The sequence below is a fragment of the Ochlerotatus camptorhynchus genome, unplaced genomic scaffold, assembly GCF_037179485.1.
Source record: "Ochlerotatus camptorhynchus isolate MF236.1 unplaced genomic scaffold, CSIRO-AGI_Acam_v1.1 ptg000304l, whole genome shotgun sequence".
In the NCBI taxonomy this organism is placed as follows: Eukaryota; Metazoa; Arthropoda; class Insecta; order Diptera; family Culicidae; genus Ochlerotatus; species Ochlerotatus camptorhynchus.
Genome location: NW_027040792.1, coordinates 3,567,530 through 3,589,156, shown reverse-complemented (window position 1 = coordinate 3,589,156; position 21,627 = coordinate 3,567,530). Strand labels below are relative to the sequence as shown.

At 42.0% G+C, this 21,627-nt stretch overlaps 1 protein-coding gene across 2 annotated transcripts in view; it reads right to left on the bottom strand.

Moving 5' to 3' along the window:
• The window catches only part of LOC135707163 (RNA-binding protein MEX3B), a 184,160-nt gene that overhangs the window by 44,284 nt on the left and 118,249 nt on the right, over positions 1 to 21,627 (bottom strand). Inside the window, exons 2-4 of one of the 2 annotated variants that reach the window (XM_065228908.1) lie at positions 16,575 to 16,936; positions 16,280 to 16,509; positions 15,937 to 16,216 (exon numbers count right to left, since the gene is read on the bottom strand). The gene's annotated coding sequence lies outside the window, so the exon portion shown is untranslated. Of the gene's footprint in view, positions 1 to 15,936; positions 16,510 to 16,574; positions 16,937 to 21,627 lie in introns of both variants that reach the window. The other variant, XM_065228906.1, reaches the window with a different exon arrangement.

Genomic DNA, 21,627 nt, shown 5'->3' with positions numbered 1-21,627 from the left:
GTCTTAACTTATATCACTGGAAATTCGTCGATGCAGAATTTTCCAATATGTGGGGCAACACTAAATGTAATGAATGATGCAGAGAAATTCAAGGAAGGATTTATATCAAACGAAGAAGCCTTGCATTACGGCATATCTCCACTTCATGCTTGGATAAGATTTTTCGAATGCCTTTTGCATATTGCATACAGAATGGATATCAAAAAATGGAAGGTAACGAAACCGTTCAAAGAACTATATAAACAAAGAAAAAAACATGTGACGACACAGCTTTACGAAAAATTTGGAGTAAGAGTAGATCAACTACGATCGGGTGGAAATTCTGTAAGTGATTCAGTAGTCTTCAATACCTTGGAGGAACTTATGAAAGCAGTCGATGAAATTGAAGAAGAATTTGTTCATGATGATATTGTAACAGAGGAATAAAAAGAAATTCGTTGAAACATATTTGATTTTGATTATTGTATCATGGCTTTTTGTATTTTTTTTACAGAAGATTTGTTGAAAAAAATAAACATATTTCCAAAAAAAAAGGTTTTATTTTATTTTTCACGGTGTTCTCCCCAATAAAACCATGGTAGGTTGTTTTGTTCAATAGATTTTATTCTCTGAAAACAAGCTTGAAACTGTAATCGTTATAAAATCGTAAAAATTAAATTTTAATTAATCAAAAGTTAGGCCCTTTTCAAAAGTTGGTCGTGAAAATGTTGAAAAGTGATAACGCACACCTTATATTGATGAAACAAAGCAATAGCAATAGCAGAAATTGTGAAAAAATGATAGAAATATTTTTGACCGCCTGGTTGTATGAAAATGCCCCATAGTGGGATGGTGGCTACCTTACATACATACATACTTATAAAGAATGTTTTTCGATATCTTTTTTCAATTTTTTTAGATCATCAAAACGTAATTATTATTTTTTTCGGATCCCCCTTAATATTGCCGTTTTATGGAAAACAATTCGACGCAACTGACAGTCCCAGCAAGCTGTTGAAGCTGATAATCTGACGCTAAATGCTAAATTTTCTCTGAATTGTTCTTCTTCTTCTTTTCTTTATTTAACGTCGGTCTCTGTTCCGCAATCTAGTACCAATCACCAACGGACATCGATTGCCATCCATTGACGGCAATCGAATGTGCAGGAAGGCAGCTTCCAATCCTGCGTAGGATATCACACCCATTCACAACACACACATGGTTCGGGACCAACGGCTTTACTTCCCTTCCGAAAGAAGACGTGACCAGCGATTTTTATGCCTCAGAAAAATTCCACCGACCTTGGCTGGGATTGAACCCAGACCCACTGGGGTGTAAGAAAGCAGCAACGCTTTCCACTACACCACCGGCGCCGGCTTTTCTCTAAATTGGCAATATTTAAACAAAACATTCTGTCAGACGGCGGTTGATTCCATAACTTCTTATGTTGAAAAATACGAGACTACTTTGTTAATTTTTGAGTAAATATGAGCAACTCAAATTTACTCACTGCAAATATATTTACTCAGACTACAGCTGTCTTGCCCCTTGTATCAAATGCTATGTTGATACTGAGCAGTTATAACATGTTATAAGCCTACCTTCATGACATTTATCTTGTCTTTGATAACAAGGCAATATGGATAAATCAAGCTGAACATTGCATTAGGTCCTAAGTAACATTGATAGATTCTCTTCGTTGACTTTCTCTTTGTATCCCCACGACCATGTAAAAACATTCCCAGGTATTTTCAGCACACAGATTGATAAAAGAATCTTATATCTAGCATCTAATACGACAATTACAACAAGAAACGGGTATGTGTTCAGGTTATTAACGAAAGAGAAAGTCGTCGAAGAGAATCAGTGTTACTTAGGGCCTAATGCAATGTTCAGCTTGAAATAAAATAATAATATTCGAATAAAAGTGATACATCTATTTCAATTAAAGCAATTCTTTAGCCGCCTTTCCTTGGCTGTTTCATTCATAGAACAGATCACATAACATATGGCCTTCAACACACGGAGCCAGAGTGTTGGCAAAAAAGAAATACAATGAACAGAAAATTGAGGTCCCAACATAGGATAGCTTCCATATCCAACAACAACAACAACTGAAAAAGGTGTTGCTCGAACGTTTCCCTCTTTGGGTCGTTGTTTTCCCCTGCATTACTTTCTTCATTAATACCACACAGCCATGTCCTAGTTTTGGCAGCTGTTTTCAGTTCACTTTGTTGTTAGTACATACTTCTACTGCGTCAGTTATAAGGACGAGAAATTGTCGATCATATGAGGTAGGTATGTACGCAACGCACCATAATTTACAATTTTACAACTCCACGTCCTGGCTGGATGGCATGGCGCAACAAATGGGTAGCAGCTGGCTCGATTTCGTCGTCCTGCCGTATAAAGACCCTATTATTTAATGTAGTGGGGGACTCCTGGGCAACCGATCGATCGCTTGTTCGCCGTTGCACCGGTCACAGAGACAGCTGATTATTACGGTTAATCATCATCAGCTAGATGTTGGTTGTAATATCGGCAGCTGGAAGCCACCGACCGGCTGCAGAAAGGACGATCACCTTGTTTTGGCACTGGCGCGAAAGGTGTCAAGAGGAAGTTTGAGTGCCTATTGAGGTGATACTTTCCAAAAACAGGCAGGCTTTAATTACGGTGGTCAAAACAAACAGGAAATCGTAAAGCTTCCCAATCAACAAGTTACAACTTGACGCTTTTCGGAACAAACATTGTAATACGTTTTATTGTCCTTCTAATTATCGCTAATAGCGACTTCTCTAGTTGTTCAGACCTCTTCAAACTGGAACGACGAAGGAATCGACCATTGAACAACGAGCGGCAGCGTGCCCTCTTATTCGGTGTAGCAGCAGCAGTCAGTCAGTCGCAGTATGTACCTCCTTCACAAAAAGCCGGTTGACTTTGGAGGAACAGCTGCTCTTCATTGCTTTCGGAATATTTACATACGCGTATCATGGACGATGATTGCTCTGTGTTGGTGCAGAGAAGGCATCATAGCAACTACACAATCCACATGGCGAAGCATGTTTACCTTTTTGCCTCCACGTTTTGTGCGACTTCCTTTTTATGCCTCAACATAAACCGGAGCAGTGGGACTTAGGATGAATGGATGTACAGTAATCCCTCCATTTATGCGCTGATTTTTTGTATGTGATTAGTGTCAACCACCCGCATGGAAAAATACCATTTCTAGAACAGTTCTAACTGACACTGACACCTTACTAGCTATATTAACTTTATACTAATTAGTAAGGGGTGAGACAGTTTACTCTGAGTTGCTTTTTTGCAGCTAGTAAGTCAATGTACCTCAATATTTAATCGACGTTCATCGATTCTTTTCTCTGCTTACTCCGTTTCCTCCCTTTAAGAACATGCTTCTCATATTAAACGTCAGTTTTGTTTGTCAACAAAGTAAGCCCAAGTGTATCATGAGGCTTTCAAATGGCTTGAATATTATGGAAGAACCTGTGCCGGTGCCTGCTTACTACCAGCAAGAACTTACAGTTCCAGCCAGCTTTCAGCAGTTGTTCTTCCTCCTCAGCAGCCAGCCCCAGTTGTCACTTCAAAAGGATCATCGCTGATCAAACAAGCTCTCCAAACAGCTATTCTTCTAAACATCTGGAATTTCACCTATAATGCAACGATCCCATCAGCAAGAATGATCCAGTAGTCGTAACAGTAGTCCCAATGAAAATTGTAATAACTAACTCCGATCCCCTTCTCGTTAGCACCATTCCATCACAGCACATCCAATAAAATCCGCCGCTACAGTTTCCGATTTAGAAAACATCTCCCTGGTGGGGCAACAACCGATTAACACTCAATTCCAGCTCCGACGGCAACGCTACCCACCATTACCCCCGCGGAATGTTCAGCCAGAGCAGCCGCCGTCATTTCCGCAGCCGAAGAGGAGAAGGACGTTGAAGTAACCGGTACCAATGTTTCCGGTGAGTGCGATCCTCGTGCGATCAGACCAACAATCAATACGAAACCAACGATTTTAAATTGGCTCACTACTTGAATAGCCTATTGGTCCCAAGCAAATCGATTAGCGTACCCCATTCTAGTCAGAGTTCTAGTACTACACAATGTTTGTTTTGATTCGCTATGAAAGTTTGACAGATAAAATGAGGGGTTAGTGGATTTTCCTTTGTTTCGAGGGATGAATCGATTAGCTTGGGACCGAAGATAGTACCAGAGCTGAGCCAAAAAGTTGAGCACGTTTCTTCGGGACTTACTAGTCTTAGAGTTACCTCTATGATCAGACGAAGAACAAATCAAGCTGACAGATTATCTTCGTCGACTTTCTCTTTGCATTCCCACGGCCATGTTAAGACCAAGTGTAGGATCGCCATGAGACGAGATCAAGTTCACAAGATCGCTACCAATCACCTCGCCAATCACTCGATATCGTCAGCGCTGTTCATAAACAGATGGAGACGAACAACAAATTCTACGCCTGGGCCGCTATGGACTTAGCCAACGAGAAACCGAAGAACACACGTATGTAGTGATGTTCTACTTTAAAGGAGAGGACCGTATCACCATAGAGGTAACTCTAAGACCACTGGGTCCCGAAGAAAATCATTATTATTTTTTGCTCACTCAGTACCAGAACAACGGTCCCTAGCAGTCCCAAGCTATTTCACTCACCCCTGCATGTTCTGCATGAATCCACACACCCCTGATGTTATCTGTCAAACTTTCATAGCGAATCAAAACAAACATAGTGTAGTAATAGAATTTCAACTAGAATAGGGTACGTTAATCGTTTGCTTGGGACCAATAGGCTACTAAAGTGGTGAGCCAATTTAAAATCGTTAGTTTCGTATTGATTGTTGGTATCACGATGATCCGGAAGGCACAACAGAAGCATAAGCATAAGCTGCCCCCACCCCCTAAACTCAGCAACACAAAGGCTTTCGGGGAAATGGCGTTCGATGAAATGGCTTTCGGCCAAATTTTCCATCGTAATTTTTTGTCGCCCCTCCCTAGCTCGAAACCTGGCTAAGCCATTGTGTCCAACTAGAACCTTTTCTGATGTGGTTAGACTATAGTTCCTTTGCAAAAAAAATGTATGGGAAAAAGGTAAATTTCGTATGATGAACGTTCTTAACTAGCGATTGTTCGTATGGTTACGTCTTCAAAATCTTAATCAATATGGTCAACACTTTATCTAGGTATGGTTCGATTAAAGTTGACTGAAACATTTAGAAGAAGATAAACCATTTTCAATGTGGTAATTGTTTGGTTGTGATTTATGCAGAAAATAAGCTCAATTGGTTGAAGGTACAGCCGAGTGGACGGTTCCACCCACCGCATAAATAGCGGGATTACTGTAGTTTAAGGTTTGGTCTAAATTCATGCTAGTCGCATTAAGCTGGGTTTAGACAGGGCAAGGGAATTAATCAAGTCAGTTCAATCCAATTGACTTGAACGCGAATTGAACGTGTAAACCATGCCATTCAACTGACTTGATCAACTCACTTGAATTGAAAAAAAACTTGAACCAGGCTCAACTTTTCAAGCAAATTGAATTCAACTGAGTTGATCATTTGACTTGCCCTGTCTAAACCCAGCTTTAGAATTATGCATACGGCTGAAAATGAAAGCGACATTTCCGGACTGATTCGTGATAAGAGCGCACATGCTTTTGTAAACAAACAAATCAATCGTTGATTTCACTCCGCATCGTGCTCTCTTGCCGTACGGATCTATTAACTTTTTGATGAAGGAAGTGTTACTGCTACCTAAGGCTACAACACCTGAACCTAAATTTTCTACCTTGTTCAACTCTTATTCCTCTTCGATCCTTGTTTGGACCCTACCCGAAGTAATCCGATTTGGAAAATTCCTCTTGGATCCTTCAAGAGCAATCTCTTGATCCCCCTTCTGATGAAATTAATTTGAGCAATATGCTGATTAGAATTCAGGTTTGTGGTTTAGGGTTGGACTGTTCATGAAGTAGGGTGCTGGTAGGTGTGTTTTAGTCGCCCAGTGACGTGAGGTCGGTGTAGCATCTTTTCGTCAAAGTAAAATTTCAAGTTTTATGAAATACTACAAAGCTGCTATAAAACAACATTCATAAAACCCTGGTCAAGGCTGCATTGCCATTTATCCATCCAACAAAACCTCTAGACTAGAATCTGTCTAGTTGGTTCACCCTGGAGAAGGTTCTTAAGGGTGCCCAAGTAAGAAAAAGTTCCGCATTCAACGATAAAACTCACTTCCAACTTCCATAAAGTTCAATTAAAGTTCCGACAGAACTTTTTAGTTCTATAAAGTTCAAATAAAGTTCCGACAGAACTTTCTAGTTCCATAAACTTCAAATAAAGTTCCCACAGAACTTCCAAGTTCCATAAAGTTCAAATAATGTTCCGACAGTACCCAAAGTGAGATACATAAAAATGGTTGCCAAAAATTCATTTTAAGTCGGATTTTCTTCAAACCTTCAGGGAATAAACAGCAACATTATGGTTTCAACGTCATTGCTTTATTGGATCTCCGCTCTATAACCGAAGGCCCACACCTTGCCCTCGACACTAGTCATAAGGTTTTCGGCAATGGTGGAGCCGACTTCTTTTGATATTTTTAACCACTGTTTCTTCAAAGCCAGCTCGTTCTCCAACACCTTAGATGATTTACGAAGTCTGACCTTCATGATGGCCCTAAACTTCTCAATCGGGTGAAGTTCCGGCTAGTTCGGTGGGTTGACGTCTTTTGGTACAAAAACAACAGTGTTGTCTCTGTACCAGTCTTGCACAGGCCGCACGCAGTGGCAGGTTGCCAAATCCGGCCAAAACAGCGTCTCGCCTCCGTGAGTCCGCATGACGGGTAGGAGCCCGAAAAAAAGAACCATAGAGATACAATGAAATATATTGTAACCATACAATACAGTTTATAGTATTTACAATAAATCGTATTCTCTATAACGATAAAATAACAATAGAATGTATTGTTTCCACAATAGAATCTATGGTAAATAGGGAAAAACACAATAGAACAAGGGGGTTGTTATGTATCTTAACCATACGAAAAATCTCTTTTTCCCGAACAAATTCATTTACCATAAATTGTATTGTTGTTCTATTGGTGAAAACTCTTACTATATGGGATGTATTGTACATCTATTGTAATAACAATATGTTAACATTTCTTGAACAATATATGCACAATAGGATCGATTGTTGGGAATAGATTTGAATGTAATTGTATTTTATTTTATGGTAATTGTATGGTTATTATTTTCCGGGAGGTGCTTCTGTAGGCAATTGTCCCGGAATATTTGCCCGTTGATGGTACCCGTCGTGACGTACGGCTGGCTCATCTTTCCGCATCCACAGATGGCCTGCCAAACCAAGAACTTTGGCGAATTTGTGCACCTTCTTCTTCCTTACCTCCTCAGGAACGGCCAACCGTGATGTGGCAACGTAAAACTTCTGCCCCGGCAACTGCTTTGTGTCCGCCTTGATGCAAGTCTCGTCGTCGATCACGACGCACCTCGGTTTCGTCAGCCACTTCCGGTACAGCTTCCTGGCCCGGGTTTTGCCTACCGTGTTTTGTTTGTCGTTCCGGTTCAGATGGTTCGTAGATGCCGGCACGTTTCATCGTTTTTTGGACAAACCAGTTGGAAAGAACCGCCTTCTTCGCCGCATCGCGGATCGAAAAATTCTGCCGACGCTTGAACAGAATCAACACCTTCCTGGCCTTCACCGGGTCAGCTGTCTTGGGTTTTCTGTCACAGCTGGGTCGCCTGGGTCTCCTTGAATGACTTCAACACCCGGGAATGATGGATTCTTAAGGCCGGCGCACAATAGATACGTTTTCAGGTTTTTTGACAGATAATGCATGGGCTAACTATGCATTATCTGTCAAAAAACCCGAAAATGTATGCATTGTGTGCCGGCCTTTAGGTGTTTCCCGATCTATCTGTGGGCGCAGTCCGATGTTCCACGACGGCGCACAAGATTTTTTGGTGGATCTCGATAACCACTTGACAGATTGTGATGAAATTCTGCCAGCGTAAACATTACACTCTTAGCTAGTTTCAGTCAAAATTTCATCTAAAAAGTTAAAATTAATCAATGTGTCTCACTTTTTTCGAGTGCAGTCTTTGCAACCCTAATGTCGGATTAATATATTTCCAAGATTATGGGACTTGCAAAATGGATGAAATCTTTGGAATAGCAAAAATAAAATAAAATTCTACGACTATGACAACTTTCACGATCTATGTAGATCACACCTGCATTTTTGTGATTCTTGAACTTCTAAAAACATCGAAATCTCGGTCAAAGAAAACTTTAGAAAATTCTGGGGCATTTTTTTTTAAAGATTTATGATTTAAACAAACAGGCAATTATTCTGGATGTGTAAATCTTGTGCGAGCATAATGTCAGACATTCGGCATAGTAGGAATATAAAGGCTGCATATGATGCTGGTCTGGAGAAACAGCTGAGTACTCATACGGAGTTGCTGGGGAAATTAAAACAAGAGATTCTGGAGGACTTGAAAATTGAAATTCGGTCCAATTTCACGAAGTTGACCAATACTGCTTCCATCACTCCAGTTTCCTCCAGACGGTCTGGTTTTATGTCAAGAACCATAGGCAGCCGGCGGTTATTTCCAAGAAAGGACAATAATGTACCAAACCTAATGCGTGCTACTGGTGAATCTGTATCTCCAAGCCTAGGCCACTTCACTGTGCCTGCCCCGGTGGAAAGTTTTTGGATTTACCTATCTCGGATTTCTCGTGATGTGACTCCTGAGCAAATTGGTGAGCTGGCCAAAAATCGTTTGTCAACCGACAATGTTGAAGTTACCCGACTGGTTTCAAAGAACAAAGACGTCTGCACCATGTCTTTCATTTCTTTCAAAGTCGGTGTCTCAGCAGATTTGACGTCGAAAGCACTTTCGTCCTCTGCATGGCCCTAAGGAATGCTATTTCGTAAATTCGTGGACAACCGCAGAGTCGAAAATTTTTGGAAGCCTCAAGGATTGTTACAAACATACCGCAAACAACTCCAAAGTCCGCCAATTCTAGTCATCAATCATCTATGACGGAGTGATATTGCCGGGTCAGGAACGTGAACCTCAACACCACATTTTTATCAACCGATTACCGGGACGCTCACTTGCCACTAGCATTTTGGAAGCCCCTGATCCCCTCATCACAGTCGAGCCTCTCCTGCCATCGACCTGCAGTCGTCCCGGTCCTGTGTTTGAGTCCGGAAACGGGGTCTTCCAAAATTCAACCGCAGGCAAGTATGATCGCTTTCTGAATAATTCCGTCCCTGGAACGATTATCACTTCTAGTCGCACTTCAACAATGAACTCCTTCGTGATTGACCCATGTTGGACACCGGAGCGCACGCCTGCCATATGTGTTATGGAAGCCCCTAATTCATCCATCACAGTCGAGTTATTCCTGCCAGCGACCTCCAGTCGTCCCTGCCCTGTGTTGGGATTTGATGAAGGGGTCTTCCAAAGCCCTATCTCAGGCAAGTACGACATTATTTCGAACAATCCACTTCCTGAAATGTATTATGCCTACAGCCGATCATTTCCGATAAAAGCACAACCTGCTTTATTCAACTCGACACTCGGACGCACACTTGCAACTAGCCTTGTGGAAGCCCCTGATCCTATCATCGCAGTCGAGCCTTTGCTGCCAGCGTTCAACAGTCGTCCCAGCCCTGCGTTTGAGTTAGGAGCGGGGGTCTTCCAAACTCCAACTGTAGGCAAGTATAATCAGCAAGCAACAACTGCTCTGTCTGAAAAATTCTTGGTTTCCAGAGTGCCATTGTATATGTCTGCTCCTCGACAATTGTGGTCTGAAGATAACATTAACAGTATACCAGCCCCACCCTACCAGAAGCCGAGACGCTCCACAGAAATTTCACCGGAAGAAGCATTCAGATCCTCTGAACCTTTCCTGCCGAAGATTGACGACTTACACCATTATGATGAATCAACTTCTGTTTGTTTACTGGGACGCACTGCCGTTGGCATCATGGAAGCCCCCGAGCCCCACGCCACAGTCGAGCCATTCCCGCCAGCGACCTGCAGCCGTCCGGGCCCTGTGTGCGGGCCTGGTGAAGGGGTCTTCCAACCACTCGTTTACGGCAAGTATGAACACGTCCATGTGAATTCAACTGTTGATCCGCCACTTGGTTTCAGTTCATCTTCGCTTATGGCCACCACTTCGAGCCTTTCTACGTCAGGTGATCTTTCGCTGCCTGATAGTTCACCGTTCTCTCGTGCGGATCCTGGACAAGTTATCATTGACACGGCTCGCACCGAACCCTCTAGCGGTTTACGTGTCTACTATCAGAACACCAGGGGGCTCATGACTAAATTGGACGATGTTTATCTGGCTGCGCTTGACGGGGAATATGACGTTTATGTATTCACGGAAATTTGGCTCGATGGGAGAATCAATTCAGTGCAACTGTTTGGTGACTCTTTTACTGTCTACAGATTAGACCGTAATTCATCCAACAGCATTCGTACTCGCGGTGGTGGTGTGCTCATCGCTGTTTCCAACGAATTCACCTCCTGCGTAATCTCCAACGAACTATTTACTACAATTGAAGCGGTTTGGGTTAAGGTCAGCCTCACTTCGCAGAACATCCTCATTGGAGCGGTGTATATTCCCCCTGAACGTCGACATGACTGCACCACAATGCAGCTTCATCTGGATGCTACAGAATTTGCATCGTCCATGGCTGATATAACGGATGTGCTTCTTCTGCTTGGTGATTTTAATCAGCCTGGGCTTAGCTGGTCACCCTCAGGCTAGGGTTATGCGTTTCCAGATCCGATTGCATCTTCAACTACTCCTGCCAGCCGCTTGCTTGTTGACGGCACGGCTTTTCATGGACTGAGCCAGATAAACCTTGTTCCCAATTTCCAGTCTCGTTTTCTTGACTTGGTTTTTGTTGGCGAAAGTGCACTTCTGGACTGTGTCGTCGCTGAAGCGCCTGATGTCATCGTTCCTCTTGATAATGTCCACCCTGCTTTGGATATATCTATCGTGAACGGATCTCAAATTCGTTTTGATGAAACCATGTCTGCCACTCGGCTCAATTTCCGGAAGACCGATTTCCGTTTGCTGAGGCGTTCCTTGCCCCAGATCAACTGGAACGTGTTGAATGACCTTGATATCGATACAGCAGCTGCTCGCTATAATAGCGTTTTGCGCGACTGTGTTTGTGCTTCAGTACCGAAGTGCCAACCTCCAAGAAAACCGCCTTGGTCTAACGCTTCTCTCCGCAACCTGAAACGAGTGCGATCTAGAGCTCTCCGTGCTCTCACTCATCGACGATGTACCCTTACCAAGCGAAATTTTTCAATTGCCAGCAATGATTATCGCCACTACAACAAGCTTCTTTACAAGAGGTATGTAATTCGTACTCAACATAATCTGCAATGCCACCCCAAGGGATTCTGGTCGTTTGTGAATACTAAGAGGAAGGAAACTGGACTGCCGTCAAAAATGTTTCTCGGCAATGACGTAGCATTGACAACTGAGGACAAATGCAGCCTATTTGCTAGGCACTTCTTAAGCGTCTTCTCGAATGACTCCCCATCGCAAGCAGAAATTGAGCGAGCCGTCCGTGATGTGCCAACCGACTTCGTAAACATGGATGTTTTTGCCGTTGATGTACAAATGGTTCTCTCTGTGATGAGTAAAACCAAATCATCATTTTCACCAGGTCCGAGTGTTATTCCATCTGCAATCCTAAAAAATGCTCCGATATCTTAGCTGCTTCGTTGTCGTTGCTTTTCAACCTGTCACTTCGTCAACAGAAATTTCCCGCACTATGGAAACGGTCTACTATGTTCCCTGTTTTCAAGAAAGGAGATAAACGCAATGTGGAAAACTACCGTGGGATTACCTCGCTTGGGGTTGAATCTAAGGTGTTTGAGTCGCTGATAAATGAGAGATTGTTTGCTTCCTGCAAGCATTACATAAGTACATGTCAACATGGTTTCTTTCCTGGCCGCTCCGTGGAAACTAATCTCGTCAGCTTTATGTATGCAAGAAACTTCAAGTGGATGCCATCTACACTGATCTTAAAGCTGCGTTTGATAGAGTTGTGCACGACGTTCTGCTAGCAAAGCTTGAAAAAATTGGATGTTCTGTTTCCTTCTGCAGCTGGCTTAGGTCGTACCTCGTGCAACGTGAAGTTACTGTATGCATTGGAAACTACTAATTGTACTGTTTCTCGAACAGATCAGAAGTTCCACAGGGTAGCACTTTGGCAATGAGCTGGATTACCGAGGTGAAGCAATCACTCACACAACCACTGTACGATACACGCAAGTACACGCAAGTAGTGACGTCACTACTTGCGTTTACGTTGATTTTTTGGTTTACTAATACAACCCTATTTCACGATCTGCGCCACCTCTCTCTGTACCTCATTGGCACTTTGGGACCAATGCTCTTCTCTTTATTTGATGTAACGTTTATTCTACTACGTGGAGGTAAATTGTTTTTTGCCGATGACTTGAAGATTTATCTAGTCGTTCGAGGCTATGCCGACTGTTTAGAACTACAAAACCTTCTTGAAATCTTTAATGATTGGTGTGAACGTAATTTTATGGTCCTGTGCGTCTCAAAGTGCTGCGTAATTAGTTTCCGTCGAACTAGGACTGCCATTTTGTTTGATTATAACGTTGCTGGAACTGCAGTTCAACGTGTCGATCACGTTAAAGACCTCGGTGTCATGTTGGATTGTAAGCTCACAAACACTCGCCACTTCTCAACCACGATCGACAGCTTGGATTCATGTTCAAGATATCTAAGGAATTTCGTGATCCTCTGTGTTTTAAAGCCCTTTACTGTTCATTGGTACGCTCACTACTGGAATTCGCGTGTGTTGTCTGGAATCCCTACCAAGCTGTATGGAGTGGACGATTCGAAGCTGTTCAACGCAAATTCGTCGGATACGCACTGCGCTATATTCCATGGAGTGACCCGCTGAATTTACCACCGTATGTTGACCGCTGTCGTTTACTGGGTTTGGATACTCTTGCTAAGCGACGAAACATATCGCAGGTCGTCTTCGTTGCTAAAGTTTTACTGTCAGAATATGATGTTCCTGAGTTACTGGCCAAAATAAATCTGTATGCTCCTGCCCGAACACTCCGTCCGAGAACCTTGCTACATGAAGTAGTACATGCAACCAACTATGCTGCAAACAGTTCCTTTGTCGCCATGATTCATCAATTCAACGAAGCCTCTGACCTATTTGACTTTGACATCAATGCCTCGAGGTTTCGTCATCGTTTGCTGTTGGCCAATTTTTAATTTTTAATTAGTGACTACATTTAGATTTAAGTCTTTCATTGAGACTATCAAGTCAGATGGACTATAATAATAATAAAACAAAAATACACAAATGAACGTTGCACCACATATTTAACAACTCCAGTGAGCCTACTTTACAAAAATTCCATGATTGATGGCACAATGACAGTGGCGCCGGTGGTATAGTGGTAAGCGTGACTATCTCTCGCCCCACAAGGCCTGGGTTCAGTCCCAGTCGGCGCCACTGGGATTTTCTGAGGCAAAAATATCTGATCACGCCTACCTTCGGAAGGGAAGTAAAGCCGTTGGCCCCCGGTCCATGAGTTGATGGGTCGATAGGTAGGAAATATGAAAGCTGCCTTCATGGTGTCGGTAGCATTGGTACCCAGCACGGAAAACAAGATCGACGGAAAACAAATCAAGGAAAAAAATGGCACAATGCCCTGATAATTCTAGGATTTTTCTAGAATTTTAAAATACCCTTATAATTTCAGGTTTTCCAGATTTTTTCAAGTAGTTGTCACCGTGCTCCTGAAAGTTCCATTAACAGCCACACAAACTCCGTATTGCACTGGAAAATTAGTCATTATTTGCACCGGGTGTATTCCGAGTACTTCAGATCTGTCAGATCAATTCAAGACTGAATTTTCAAAAGGTCGTATCCGTTTTTGAAAACGAATTTTGAAATCAAATGTCAATTTTTCGAACCTTTTAGCTCTCCCACGTAAACTAACACCACCATTAGGTAGGGTAGTTTCCCCTACGTGACGGTAATGTTGTTAGTTTGCGAGGGCGAGCTAAGAGTTTCGACAAATTTACATTTCAATCTTTGTTTACAACAGCAGATATGGCCGAAAACTCATCCTCCAATTAGCAGCATCTCTTTCAAAACCGTCTATGATTTGGTTGAAACTTTCCAACTCAAAGATCGATTCATTGTTTCACCAGAGCTGAATCCTACCAAACGAAGGGCCGAGAATAACATTTGCAGCAGAATGCAGCAGTCGGAGTTCATGGTGCAACCCAGACGGCATAGCTGGCGAACAAAAAGAAGTCTCTGTTTCCACTGTAGGTAGAGTTAAAGGTATACCTATGTACAATCAGACCCAGTTGATCTGGTTTCACCAGGTTGGGATTCGATTCAGCGAAATAGGAAGGAACCGAAAAATGTTCTCACTGCCATCGCAGTCGTCTGGTCTTTTGTTTGTAGGGGGTTACCTTGATCCGGCAGAGAAAACAGCCGAGGGGGTATAAATACGAAGAGAAGGGAAACCAGAGAGGCGACGACGAAACGGGGGAAGTGGCACACAACAACCAAAGGACATTCGAGTCGGGCGAGGGAAGGCAAAAGCATTCAAGGAGGCGAGCGAAATATGGAAAGGAAGTGGAACAGCTGAGTTGTTATTGAACCAGAAAATCCTACTGCTGTTGGCGAGGCCGCCAGGAGAGGGGATATGTGGAAGGTATATGTAGGTACCTACCTACGTACGGTTCAAGTGAAACATCTGTCAATCAAGTTGTAATTAGCGAGAAGGAATTTGTTAAACGCAGCAGGCTGCCTCAGCTAAGAGCACCAGTAGACCGATTGGTTTGGAACATTTCCAAGAATCTCGATAAGGATTACATTTTCGAGTAGACATTGGAAAATAACGACTTGATTTGAAAGATTTTAGAGCCAAGCAAAATCGAAAGTGAAAAACTCTTTTCCACATAAACTACTGTGACGCTAGCGTCACCAAACACCAAACCAAACCGAACCAGACATTCCCCACATTAAACGGTCCAAATGTCATTGACTTTTTGTCCTTATTTATTACGGTGGATGCACCGCACAACATCATCATCATCATCACTGTACACAACAGTCGGGTTTTGTGTAATGCACCCTTTCCCAGGGAATGGTAGAAGTACGTATTGTGCACGAATGTGCATATGTTTACTATGCGTTGACGATGAACTTGATGCACATCTTGAAAAAAATAGCACATCAGAGCAGGCTGGTAGTTCGTGGTGGTATCATAATAGTAGCCGAGTTGCGCACAGCCAGCCTCCGCCACCACCACCTCTCTAGCATAGAAGGTACGAAACTTCACGGGAACCGGCTTGCTGTGATGTGATCGTTGTTTTATTTTTTTTTTGTTTTGTTTGAGTTGGTTTTATTTTGCGTGTTGAGCTCTGGTAGCAAAAGAAAAACAAAAAGAAACGCATGGCACGCTGCTGCTGCCGGTCTCTAGCGAGCATATCCAAGCACGCTTTGCCCGTCGCAATTTTCGTTTTATGCCTAGAAATGTGCTAATTTTAAAGTCGAAGAAGCCGCACAGAAGCGGCAGCGGTTCTAAAACATCTGACAAAATGTCATCTAATTGCATCTTTGCAAATGACCAACGCGCGTTCGGTTCTGGTTTTGCTGCGTGGATTCCGGATTGGCCGGATTAAGATTTTCAGTCAATTTGCAAACTACAGCTGCTCGTATTTTGAAGGAACGGTTGACAGATGTGTCAAAGGTTGAAAAGCAATGATTTTAAAAAGCCGCAACTGTTTTTTACTCTCTTTATCGAACGATTAAAAAAAACGTGAAGAAAGAGGGCGTTGTTTGACTTACCGTTTCCGTTGATGCAAAAGTTGTTGCCTCTCGTCTTCCGGCTCCCCGATATTTTTCTGCTAATTCACAATCGGCTAAGGGTAGTAAGTTCGTAGTTGATGTTTTCCTGTTTCCTTCTCCTGTTTTCCTGTTGTTTATCCCTGTTGTTTCGGCTGCTCTGTTTACACTTTTGCGCAGTACTTGTTGTCTTTGTCAGAGTTCAAGGAAGATCTAACGCGATGATTCGTTTACCTTCTTTTTGTTATCTCCTGCAGTTTTCTTGCTTCGCGCGGGATCCGTTCTTATTAATTGGTATGTGCGTGTTATTTATGTTCTCGTAATGCTCGCATGTAAAAAGTCTAACCTTTAGAAGTACTGATTTTTGCTTCCTCTACGAAGAAATTTGGTTGCGTTTAAATTTGACTAAGTTCGGGTTAAATATTTGCCTAGAGATTGTTGTTTGATTTGACTTCTTACAAAAATCGCATGCTCGATTGACAATTTCAATGGGTTCGAGAAAGTAATTTCCGCTAATAATTACGATGAAAGTGTATGTTTGAATGTTTACGTCCAAAAATGTTTATGTTTCGCGAGCTGTGAACGAAAACGACAAAAGTTAGAACATTCGCGCACAAACGTCGGCTTGCTTTGACAGTTACCTTAGAAACTACGTCAAAATTAGCTAATTTGAGATTCCCTTTGCGCTGATTTCGATTCTGTGTCAAATGCAATGGATTGCGTTTTCAATCGACGATAGTCGAACTTTCGTTTCTGGTTTTGTGATTAAAGATTATTGATGATATTTTAACCTATATTATTATTTTGCTGGAACCAGTTCCGAATCACGCTAAATCCGTTACGTATGCACCGTGTTAAAACAGAACGTTCCTCCTTATATTGCTTTACGGTAACGTTTCACAAAACGTTTCTTTTAGGATTTGAATGAAAGTTAGCGGCAAAAGCCCGGATTCTCTATGTGACTTTTGAAACCTTGTCCGATAATTGTATGCGATGAGACTATCTGCAAATGGAAACAAGAGAAAGAAGTTTGTTAGTATGATATTTAAACCACAAAAAAAAATCAACGATGATAACCTTCAAAGCGACCATCGCAGAAGAAGGCTTTCGAACCCAATTATATGCGGCGGAGAACGATCGTGAACGATTTTGAATTTCGTCTCGGATCCGCGGCGCGGTGGCCAGTAGTCGCACGTCGTCGCGTCGCGTCGGTCAGGGGCACGGACAATAACAACAACAACAACGACGAGGCACGACCGAAGCAGGTAAAACAGAGCACGGGGAACATAAAAAACATATTGTATATCGGAGTAAAATTTCAATAAAAAAGACCTCGTCTACGTCACGGCCATTCGGCGCGTATATCTGGACGATGGAATCTTTCTCACCCCTTGGCTGTGAGCAGGCGGTTTGGGCTGGTTATGGAGCCATCACAGCCACTATTACCACTACTCGGTCGGTGCGGCAGTGTCTGTTGGAAGTTGAGCGAAATGTGCTCTTTGTCAGGCGCTTGAACTGGTCATAGGTGTACGCAGATAATGAGGGTATGCTATGGGAACTCCCCGTTTGGGAGGACTGAACGACTTCCTCGACATGCTCAAAAGACTTCAATAGTAAGTTATTAGACATTTTATGGAGGTTTTGAGAATATCTTGAAATTCTTAGACAAATCCAGAATATTGATGTGGTTAGCCAGCGTAAGTCTAGTGAAATTCCAGGGATAGTTTAGAGTCAGTGTTCCCATGTGCCACCGCTGTGTGAAGAAGCGAGTAGGTTGAATGATCATCTGATGTTCGTGGTGACGGATTGTTCCATCAGTTTGTACCGGTCGGCGCAAAATGTAGCTGAATGGCTTTGCTGGATCTTTTGAATCTATTCTGGAGATGGCGAGGATACACGAATCCGTTCGACGTTATTAGCGATATAGGAATACATCTAGCGGGATAAAATATTATCTCCAAAAGGAAGCATTGCCGTGACTCCGTATCTTCGGTGAAGATTTGTCACTCTTTAGAAAAGTTTCTCATTATAATAAGGATCAGCTATTAAGATAAACGGATAGATTGCCGAATGAAGGGTAAAATCCGCTTTTTCAGACACTCTTTAATGTAAACCTTCGACGTCATTGTGTGAGATGTGATGAAAACCTTGGCTATAAGGCCACAACTGCTGATTTCTTGCCAAATCATTAGTTTCCGAGCAAACTTATCACCCACGACCAGTTGCCAGGTAAAATTTTCGTCGGGGAATTTGTTTATAATCCATTTTAAAATATGTTTCGTCATCCATTAAAATACAGCCATCAAATTTCATAAAAACTCGTTCGTATAGTAATCGTGCTCGCTTTTTGGCCACTAAATTTTGTTTGCGATTCGGCACAAAAATACTTACATCCTTCACTTGAAAGGATGTTACGCACGGTGAAAAAGTTGGAATCGTATTTCTTTGCCAAATCACGTATGGAGACACCTGGGTTGCTTTTCACGTACCTCAACACCTTTCCTCAGCTATTTGTCCCTAGTGGCACTTTTATGATCGATGCGCTGTGCTCTATCCACACTCAGAGTATCCTTGTAACGTTTGATTACAAGACTGACCGTTGACTTTGGGAATTTTAACACTTTTGCTATTTTTGAGGCAGACCACGAAGGGTTCTCTTGATGTTTGTGCACAATTAATTTTCTTTTCTCAAGTTCCATGATCCGTAATTTCGGGATGCGTCGATCAATCGAGAAAAACTTTTCACCAATTTCTTCGTCAATGAAACATCAACAAATGCCTGTCAAACGTTTTTTGTTCCAACCAGCAGGGGCGCGGTGGTGGTGTTTTAAACCGTGCGTCCAGATTTACTTTGAATCGAGCTTTAAATCGCATAAAGTGCAGCAACTCAGTGATGAGTAAATTTGCCTTATGTTTTTCTAGGTCTTCCTGGGCAAGGTGACTACATATAAGTGTTCTAATGTGACTACATGTTCTAATGCGTCAAATTCATGATTCAGCCATGTTGGATTTTTGTACGGGATAGCGACCGAGTTTGTTTACAATTTGCTCTAAAACCGCACTTCCCCCCCCCCCCCCGCGACCTCCTCGCCTATATAGTGACAAAGCTGTATCACCATTTATATACCCACCATGGTCCTGGGTTTTGTCCAGAAAAAACTTCCCGAATAAGAGAACAGTAAATATTTGATTCATTCACTCTATTGGTACTACTCCTAGACTGAGTAAAATTTTCGTCAATTTTCTTCATTCTCCGGGAGATTTTTTTAGGTTTTCCACGGGAAACAATTAGGCTTATTTACTCATCGCTGAGTACCTGCAGTTTTGGCGATTATGATTGAACTAAACTCAAATTTACTTTAGTGTTCACTACCACTCAAACTCGATAACTTGTTCGTTGGCACCGTGCCGTACTTTTAATATTACACAGAAAAAAAGTTGTTGAATATTACATCCAAACAGCTGCACAGAGGTCATTCCGTCGGTTGTGTAATATTACTTTGTACGATGTACATCGATTTTGCGAACAAAATTACATCTATTAATGTAATATTGTCCTGCTTTTTGCTATAACATCATTATTTCATACATCAGCTTGAATTACGTTGATCGATATTATATTTTTTTTTGCTGTGTAGTCTCTACCCGAGCCTCTACTGTTATGATACAGAGTAATATCAACAATCAATACGAAACTAACGATTTTAAATTGGCTCACCACTTTAGTAGCCTATTGGTCCCAAGCAAATCGATTAACGTACCCCATTCTAGACGAAATTCCACTACTACACAATGTTTGTTTTGATTCGCTATGAAAGTTTGACAGATAAAATGAGGGGTTAGTGGATTTTCTCATGTTTCGAGGGGTGAATCGATTAGCTTGGGACCGAAGAGAGTACCAGAGCTGAGCCAAAAAGTTGAGCACGTTATTTCGGGACCTTCTAGTCTTAGAGCTACCTCTATGGTAATATCCAGTGTCTTTGTTATGTATAACTCAATCCGTAGATAATTTGGCTAGATGTAAGAATGATCGATTAAGTGTATGATGTGCATAATTCAATTCTTCTCACCTTTTTTTTAGGTAACTAAGTTTTAAATAGATAGCTAAGTTAAGTAGACTAAGTTCACAAAATTTATCTAGAAAAACGGTTTCGCTGTAATAATAGTTGTTAGGTTAGAATCCATGATTCACTTTTATCGTTAAGGATTCACTTTTACAACTAGTACCTAATGAATTTTGATATAAGCCGATTGCTCGTAAGTAGATAAGTTCAAAAATAAGAAAGTTTAATATTAAGATAGTTTAATAATGCGTAGATAGCCGGATAAATTTTAGCACGCCGTTCGTTACGTCTAGTAATTTTTCACTCAGTCCCCCTTTTATCCTTTACGTCCATTGTTCCCTGTTTGTTTTTGTTATTTCTTCACTAGGTTCATATTCGTCCGGGTCGCTGTGGACGTGGGATGTTCAGCACCGTCACCATCACCAGCGCAACGAACAGCCACCATTTTGTATCGCAAAACGTTGGCAGCCATCGATGGCCTTTACACATCGTCCCCAACAATAATTTACGTTAAAGCAAAGGATTTTTCGGATATACCCATATTGTAGGGTATTTGACAGTTTTTCTTGAACCGATGACCGCCATCTTGGATTCCAAAATAACGTTTGACATCGATTTCCGGCCTATACACGTCGTTGTAATCGGTTATATCATGCCGATATAAGCATCAACTTCTCCAGAGGATCATCACCCATCGTTTCAAACATATAATGCACTCTCATTGTTGGAAAATGACAGCACAGCGTTCAAAAAATAATCGATTAGTTGTTAATCGAGTAATTAAAAAATGGGACTTCTCTGATTCTGGTGTGATTGTTTCGATAAAAAAGAGCGCAAGATTTCATCTCTACCGAGGGGCAGCAAAATCACAAAATTACCTTTCATACGGGGGGTATTCATTGGATGAAAGGGACCGTGAAAGAGGACACTAAAAGTGAAAGTTTTTCTTCCGACTGTTTCATCTTAGTATTCTTCTTTGATAACATCTTATATAGACATAACATATTAAGGAAGTTCATGTGCACACTAGCACCGCGTAATGAGAGAGTTCTGAAATAATATGACCACCATCCGAAAGGACATGGTCACTTGATCAACTTTACTGAAGACAGTAACCTTCTATATGGCCAGGTTCTCGATATACAGCTTATACAGGAAGTTCACTTGCACACTAGTGCCGCGTAGTGTGAGTGTTCTGAACTTATATGGCCATCATCTGAAAGGATTTGGTCACCTGACACTGAAAGAACTGCTGATGAAGAACAATGAGGAGTGCCACACATTGGTTGCTGCCGAGTAAACAGACGATCGCGAGACACACATTGAGAGTGGTCTGCTTCTGTCGACAGCCGAGTGAATTCTGTGACGAACTATACGTTGTATTCGTCTACACCGTATATTCATTATAAGTCAGGTAGCACAGTAGCCCTGCATAGTGAGCGAATTCTAAACTAATATGACCACTATCCGAAAGGACATGATCAGCTGAACAACTTTGCTGAAGACAGTAACCTTCAATATGTCCAGGATTTTGAGATACAGCTTATACAGGAAGCTCATGTGCACACTAGCGCTGCGTAGTGAGAGAGTTCTGAACTAATACCACCACTATCCGAAGGGACTTGATCAC